General features: G+C 33.8%; 1 pseudogene; it reads left to right on the top strand.

Annotated features, from left to right (window-relative positions):
- The first annotated feature begins 4,302 nt into the window (after positions 1-4,302).
- Positions 4,303-8,089, top strand: LOC111400139 (annotated as a pseudogene).
- The last annotated feature ends 11 nt before the right edge of the window (positions 8,090-8,100 follow it).

The raw sequence follows: 8,100 nt of genomic DNA on the forward strand, positions 1-8,100 counted from the left end.
TTTGGTGGTAATAAAAATGAGTGGAATAGTATTTTTTTTTAAAATAAATGAATTTTTTTCGATTTACGTGTAATATTATTTTATAGAAGATTGTGTGATTGAAAATAGAAAAAAAAAAAAGAAATGAAATGGAATGAAATTTAATGGAGGTTCAAAACTTAAACTAATATAATTCTAGTTTTAAGAAATAGATTTTAGAATGATAAATCAACTGTATTTTTAGCAATTTTAAAGCAAACTCGAAACAAAAATAAAAAATGAAATCATAACTAAAAATCGAAATGCAAACCAAACTAGTCGTAGGTGTAGATCATATAGATAAAAGAGTACTTATCCTTCAAGGGGTGATCGAATTGGTGGAGTAGTTGAGCGCGGAGGTCTTTGGTCACGAGCTCGATTCCCTCTACTAACACTTTTCTCGATTGAATCTGTCGCACCAGACTTGTCTAGTACGATTTACCTGACTAACGTGGTTTGTAGACTATTGCGTCAACCCGAGAATTTATCCAGTGCGTACTCAACAGGTGACGACTGCGGGTTTCCCGTAAAAAAATGTACTTTGCTATTTAAAATTGACTTGCAATTTGTCATGAGAAATACAGAGGTGCCATTTAACACGTGCTGTAGTATGCAACCTTTTGGACATGCTTGGGCGGCATTCTTTCAGTAACTCATCAGAAAATATTTTTAATTGATCTGCCTTGATGGTGCATTCACAGACTTCTACCCAATATATTCTTGTCATGTTTTTCAAACGCTAACAGAGATGAATTATTCTTGGTGTACAAGATCCTACCGATTACTCATGATAGGAGGTAGGTGAGTTTTTTGGATAATTTTTTATACGGGTGGGTCCTTCATAGGACCCATCCATTGTGAGTAGTCGGTAGGGATTTTGTAAACTCTTACCGTAAGGATGAGCAAAACTCCCAAATCGAACAGTCTGAAACGGATCCGACCTAAAATGAATCGAATCAAGCGGCTTTTTTTAATTAAATACTCGAATATGTATCTGAATCAAGAACCAATGAGTTCGATTCGATTCGATTCGATTATCAATTCTATATCAATAATCGAAGAACAAAGTAAGAACGAAATTTCCCTAATTTTTTAATTAATTTATTTTAAATAAGCTAAATTATTTTATTTTTTCTAAATAAATTTGTTAACTAGTTAATTTAATTCAAAACCAAAAATATGAATTTTTTTTTCTATTTTTAATTTTCAATCCAAATCCAACTTAATCAAATTGATCTAATTTTTTTACCAAAATATGTTATTCTACTACCATAGTGTCATTTTTATCGTTTTGGAGAAATCGAATTGAAGCTCACGGCACACCTCTTAATTATTGTGAACTCGTTATCTCCCCCTTCCGTGACTTTAACAATCAAATTTATGAAGAACTCATTAAATAAAGACGTAAAAGACATATAAGATTGTACTACGTTATTTTGTAAGAATTAAGATTGAACATGTCATTAGTTGAATTAATATGACTTTATATATATTAAAAAAATTAATTATGGTGCGGAATCTAAGAAAGGAATGGAACCGAACCCCGAATGGTTCCATAATTAAATTTGGACCAAACGGTTTAACGTATTAAACACTCGAAAATTTCTAATTGATTCGATTCTCGTCAAAATCAAATCGAATTAGATCATATCCAACCTAACCTATCTGTACACAAGGCATAATTCCGTGGAGATTATGCCTTGATTGCCATTTCTCACAGTCACTTGAGTGCTTGCCTGATAGCATACAGTGCTACTACACTTGTAGAGAACAGACTCATGCTAGATCCCTCACAGTTGTGGACCTCGGCGTTTTTTTTTTTCTTCATGTAGGACCGACCCCTACAGTGAGTGATTGGTAAGACCGATCAATTTCCCAAAGCATAAGCTTTGCGCATCTGAGTCTGCACTCCTTAGTCTTGTACTTTTTAGGTAGTCTTGTACTTTCTAGACTTTTTAATTGATCACCACTTTTCGAATTTTTTATTCCATAGTCAATGTATTAGGGAACACAATTCAACAATAAAAACTAGAATTAAAAAAAAAATGAAGATTATGATCCTTATTTTTCCTCAATGATTACATCAAATTTGGTGTATACTATTGAAGATCATTTTACTCCAAATTTTGTTTTAAATTACTTAATTGCAAATTATATTATAACAAAAATCGTTAAATTAAAAATTATATTTAATTAACTAAATTTTTGTATTTATCAATAAATTGAAAAAATCATTAATCATAATATCGCAAATTATAAAATTACATTGAGCGTACAAGAAAAAATTATATATAACAAGAAAAGACTAGATTTGATTTTATACTTGTTTGAATGAACTTGTAGTAGAAATAGACTAATACGAAAAAAAATAATGAATGAACTTGTAGTAGAAAAAGGAAAATTGAACTGGATTAGTTTTCAGTCTTGATAGATCTATAAACTTCCAGTATCTATAAATTTTGTAGACTAGCTTTGATTTGCGACTTGTTTGCAAGATTAGATTGATCTTTTCGTTTGTTATTCCGAAACAACTGAAGGGGTACGAAAACTTTTTCAAAACAAGATTTAATCAAGTGATCTGGGAAAGAGAGCACACATTTTTTGTACTGTATGAATAGTGGATTTTCAACAAACGCAAAATAATAAGGGTCCGTTTGATTGCAAAGATGGAATTGAATTGCCTAAAAAATGAATTCCAGGGAATTGAATTGCCTATAATTGTTTTTCTGAAAATTGTAAATTATTGTGTTTGATTGGTATAATTTTTCAGGTGGAAAATGTTGAAATAAAAGTGTTTTTTTATATTCGTTTGGCTTTGTTTTACATGGAAATTGTCAATTAAAAGAAAATATTTTTTTACAATAATTCTTAGAATTGGTTTCCATTACCAACCAAAAAAAAATGTAAAAAAAAAAAAAAAGTCGCTAGAATAGGGGGGAATTTGAATTCTCACAATTTCCACCAAAACAAGGAAAATTCCAAGTTTCAAGAAATCCAAAAAATGCAATTCCATAGAAAATATAAGGTATCGAACACCAAAAGTTGGAATTTCCAATTCCAATTCCATCTTTTTTTTTCTATTTTCATGCTATCAAACACTCTCTAAGAGTAATCGTACTGTTAACACGTTATTAATTGGAGAGAGAAGAGAATAGAATATGGAAGGCAATAGACTTGTGTGCTTCGCACCTAGTTTGTCCCCATTTTTCAAAAATTTATTTTTTCTCAAACCTATTTTTAGCCATGCATTTAATGGAATTCACAAATTTATCAACTTTTTAATCACACATATAATCAATTTTTAATAAAATCCATTAAAAATATGATTTTTAGCTAAATTAGTTTTTAACAAAATCCATTAAAAATATGATTTTTAGCTAAATTAGTCAGGGACTTTATTGAGAACCAAAATACAATGCCCCTGTTTGAGCCCCCCCCCCCCCCCCCCCATAACGTATTTTAAAATAATAATTTTTTGAAAAATGTATGGTTAAAAATAGAGAAAAAATATTGGGTATACACGTAAAATTATTTTATACAATAGATTTTGAAAATTGAAATTTCAAAATAATGGAGCTCAAACAAGGACTATATTTATTTGTAAGAAATAGGATTGTTGGGTAAAATTTTATGAATATGATAATTAGCTTACAACATAAAGGAATTTTTTTTCCCAACAAATTTGATTGGGAACGCTACTTGGAATCTTAGCTCTCGTTCGACAATCTTTAAAAAAAGTTTTTTGGAAAAGATGAGTTTTAGAAAAGTGATTTTTAGAAAAATGTATGATTAAAAAGTAAAATTTTTTCTTTTTTATTTACGTGTGAAATATTTTATTGTAAGAATACGTGGTTAAATATAAATTTGAGGAAAAAAAAGTTTTGTTTTAATGGTGGTCGACGACGGCTTAATTATATAGTACCACAGTAACCTAATAATCATTTTGTGTTTAAAGTATTATTGTTGGCTGTCAAAAAAATAAAGAAATCAAAATGTAGAATAAAAATGGATAATTATTTACTCATTTTGTTCTTTCTTCCGATTGGTTCATTTATGACGCAACATTACAGAGGATAATTACAAAATAAAAAACAAATGCTGGCGTGATAGAGAGCGAAATAGAGCTGATTTCTTCCAGTTAATTGTTCCAATTATTACTGAATTTAGGTTCATCTATTTGATTAGTCACTACTGAAATTTAAAATATTGTAATATATAATATTTTCAAAATTCAATGATAAAAATTCGATATTTTAAATTTGAGCAAAGAATAAAAAATATAGACTTAAATTCAATGGCCATGGGAACAATTAATCAGATTTCTTCTTCCTTTGGAGCTTTCTAATATGCCGTCGTTTTATCAACTCAAGTGAGTGTGAAGTCGTAGAACTCTAACTGTAATGGCTAATTCTGTGGCGATGTTTTCGGTGTATTGCTCTTATCGGAAACCAAGATTCTTACTGTGTTTTCCTATCAATTCATTACAAGTAATTAGTTTTTTCTTAGATTACGAATTCTTCTTTATTCAACGTCACATTTACACTTTGCTCATGTTCTGAGGTTTTTAACTTTTTAATTGGGGTTTTTTCTAAAGGCATTTTGACATGCTTAAGGTTGAAAACAAGGTTTAGGATGAAATACTATTGCTCCAATATATGGTTTTGAGAGGTACATTGTATAGATATCTGCGTCATCTTCTAATATTATTTATTATTGTCTTTTATTTCATACTCTATCATTTGGCATTGGTTTTTAACTTAAATGCGTGTTTCTGAATGTCTTGCTTGTTTGGATTGTTTACAGCATTTAGTAAAGAAAAAGTTAATAAGTAGGATTTTTTGCTGGGCACAAAACTATTTGATTGCTGTGTCCCTCAAAATAATTTGATTTTGCAATTGGGAATTAAGGTATAAAAACTCTAAAATGAATGAAGAGGTGGAGAAGACTTTGGATTCTGAGTTATGGCATGCCTGCGCTGGAGGAATGGTCCAAATTCCTCCCGTGAATTCCAAGGTTGTCTATTTTCCACAGGGGCATGCCGAGCACACCTTAATCAATGTGGATTTTGGACCCCTGCCAAGAATTCCACCACTAATCCTCTGCAGGGTTGCTGCATTGAAATATTTAGCAGACCCTGAAACAGATGAAGTTTATGCGAAAATTAGGCTGATCCCAATTGGGAACAATATGGATAATTTCGATGATGAGGGCCTGGGAAGTAATGGATCTGAATCTAATGGAAAACCCATTTCGTTTGTAAAAACACTGACCCAATCAGATGCCAATAATGGTGGGGTCTTCTCGGTTCCAAAATACTGTGCAGAAACGATCTTTCCACAGCTGATCCACCTGTTCGGACGGTAATTGCCAAGGATGTTCATGGGGAGTCTTGGAAGTTTAGGCATATATATAGGGGAACACCTAGGAGGCATTTGTTGACTACCGCGTGGAGTAATTTTGTCAATCAGAAGAAGCTGATTGCAGGAGATTCAGTTGTGTTTTTGAGGGCAGAAAATGGAAATCTTTGCGTTGGGATTAGGAGGGCCAAGAAGGGTTGTGGCATTGCTGGTCGTGAGTCCTTGTCTGGGTGGAAATCAAGTTGTTCTGGAAATTTCGGGGGATTTGCGGCGTTTCTGAAGGAAGATGACAACAAGCTGATGCACAGAGTTGGTAGTAATGGGAATTTAAGGGAGAGGAATAGAGTGAGTCCTGAATCTGTGTTGGAGGCTGCATTTCTAGTTGCTAATGGACAGTCTTTTGAGGCGGTCTATTATCCTCGTGCAAACACGGCAGAGTTTTGTGTTTTGGCATCTTCTGTGAGTGCCATTATGAGGATCCAGTGGCATGCTGGAATGAGGTTTAAGATGGCTTTTGAAACTGAGGATTCTTCCCGGATTAGCTGGTTTACGGGAACTATTGCTTCCGTTCAGGTTGCTGACCCTATTTGTTGGCCTAATTCATTATGGCAGCTTCTTCAGGTAACATAGCTTTAAGTGTTATTAATCCATATAGATGAAAGACTCTAAATCTTATCCATTTTCCTTGGCATGCAAGGATATTTGTCTTCTTCCTGCTTCCAGATACCAGTACATTGTATGGTTCTGATTTGACTGCCAATTCATTTGTTGTTAAATTGAGTATTGCAATGATTTTTTCACGAATCACATGCTTTAGTATGTGTTCCATATTAATCACGGTACAAAATCCAAGTGATAATTTTCAAGTACCAGAACATCTAATGCATTCTCTTATTGCCGTGCCTACAGACCAAAGGCATAAACATATCTCGATATATGCCCTCTTTTTTGCCCCTTGGACTCGAGTAATTCCCTCTATCAGTATGCTCATGTCTGCCTTCTATTAACTGTCTGTTTCAATTCAATGTTGGACCCAACTCTTGTATCTGTAAACAGAAAGTTTCTATTATGCGGGCCTGCTTAGCTCAGAGGTTAGAGCATCGCATTTGTAATGCGATGGTCATCGCCTCTATTCCGATAGCCAGCAGGCATGTGTGCACAAACACACACGCTCGGATATTGTCTACAAATGGTGACAAAATAATGTTTATCAAATCCCTCTAGACTGTTATCCAGAGGGAAAAATACTGGCGTTTGTTGTTTCATGTGGATCCTATGCTGACAGAAAGTTACTTCAAGATGAATAGCATTGGATGATAGTTCCTTCATCTTCTACTCTGCATTTGTTCCCAGTTTTTAATACTTTACACGCACTCCAATCTAATTACAAATTATTTTTTTAAAGTTTATTTCCCCTCTCGCTACTTTGTTTTAGGTGACATGGGATGAACCAGATTTACTGCAAAATGTAAAGAGTGTTAACCCATGGCTGGTTGAATTGGTCTCAAATATGCCAGCCATTCATCTCTCACCCTTCTCACCACCAAGAAAAAGGTTGTGTTCACCGCATCATCCTGACGTTTCACTGAATGGTGAATTTCCAATGCCGTCATTCTCAGGCAATCCCCTCGGGCCAAACATTCCCTTGCGCTGTTTATGTGACAAAATTACTGCAGGCATGCTCAGAATGGAGTCTCGTTATCGGATCTCCACCTTGACAACAAACTGCAGTTGGGACTGTTACCATCCACTTACCCATGTCTTGATCAACAAGTTAAAATTTCTGATATTGTTGAAAGCGACATGGATGGTCATGAAAATTTATCTTGTTTGTTAAGAATGGGGAATTCTCTTCAAAATTCGGAGAAGACTGATAATGTAAAGATACCTCGATTCTTACTTTTTGGTCAGCCAATACTTACCGAGCAGCAGATATCCGATTGCTCAAGTGATGCAATTTCAAATTTATCTACACAAGAGTTCCTTAGGTCAGACACCATTGAAAGATGATAGTTTGGTTCTTGACCGGCGTAGTGTTCCAGGAAGTTTTGGCCTGGATGCTGGTCACTGCAAAGTATTCCTGGAGTCTGAAAATGTGGGTCAAACTCTTGATCTATCACTTCTTGGATCATACGAGGAGCTATACAAAAGGCTGGAAAACCTGTTTGGGTTTGAAAGATCAGAAATGTTGAGCCACGTGTTCTATCATGATGCAACAGGTGCTGTTAAACAAGCTGGACAAGAACCATTCAGGTAAAGTTTTGTAGATATTATTTTTTACTTTTCATGATTCAACATCTAAATTACAGTTTGGATTTCCATTTTATGGTGATTACAGTGAATTCACGACAAGTGCGAAGAGATTGACAATTCTTACGATGAGCGGCAGCAACAGTGCTGAAAGGAATTTTTAATCTTGTTTATTAGCTGCTGATGTGTAACTTTTTTCAAGATATCTTATCCTTTTCAGCTTAAAATCAAATTCTCCCTTTCATTCTACAAGAAATTGTCCAAAGTTGCTTATTTTTACATTGAATTCTTGTCAACGGGAAAATGCTTGATCAACTGACAACTGTCTAATTTTTATATTTCAGGAAATTGATTACTGGTCTGCCGGGTTCTGAATGTGGACTTGAATTGTTAAAACCAACAGGACCCTTGAGCATATTTGCTTAGTAAGATCATTTATACTTTACCTAGCAAAGTATTAATTCTTGAATGCTTA

The sequence above is a fragment of the Olea europaea genome, chromosome 1 (assembly GCF_002742605.1).
Source record: "Olea europaea var. sylvestris chromosome 1, O_europaea_v1, whole genome shotgun sequence".
NCBI classification, from domain to species: Eukaryota; Viridiplantae; Streptophyta; class Magnoliopsida; order Lamiales; family Oleaceae; genus Olea; species Olea europaea.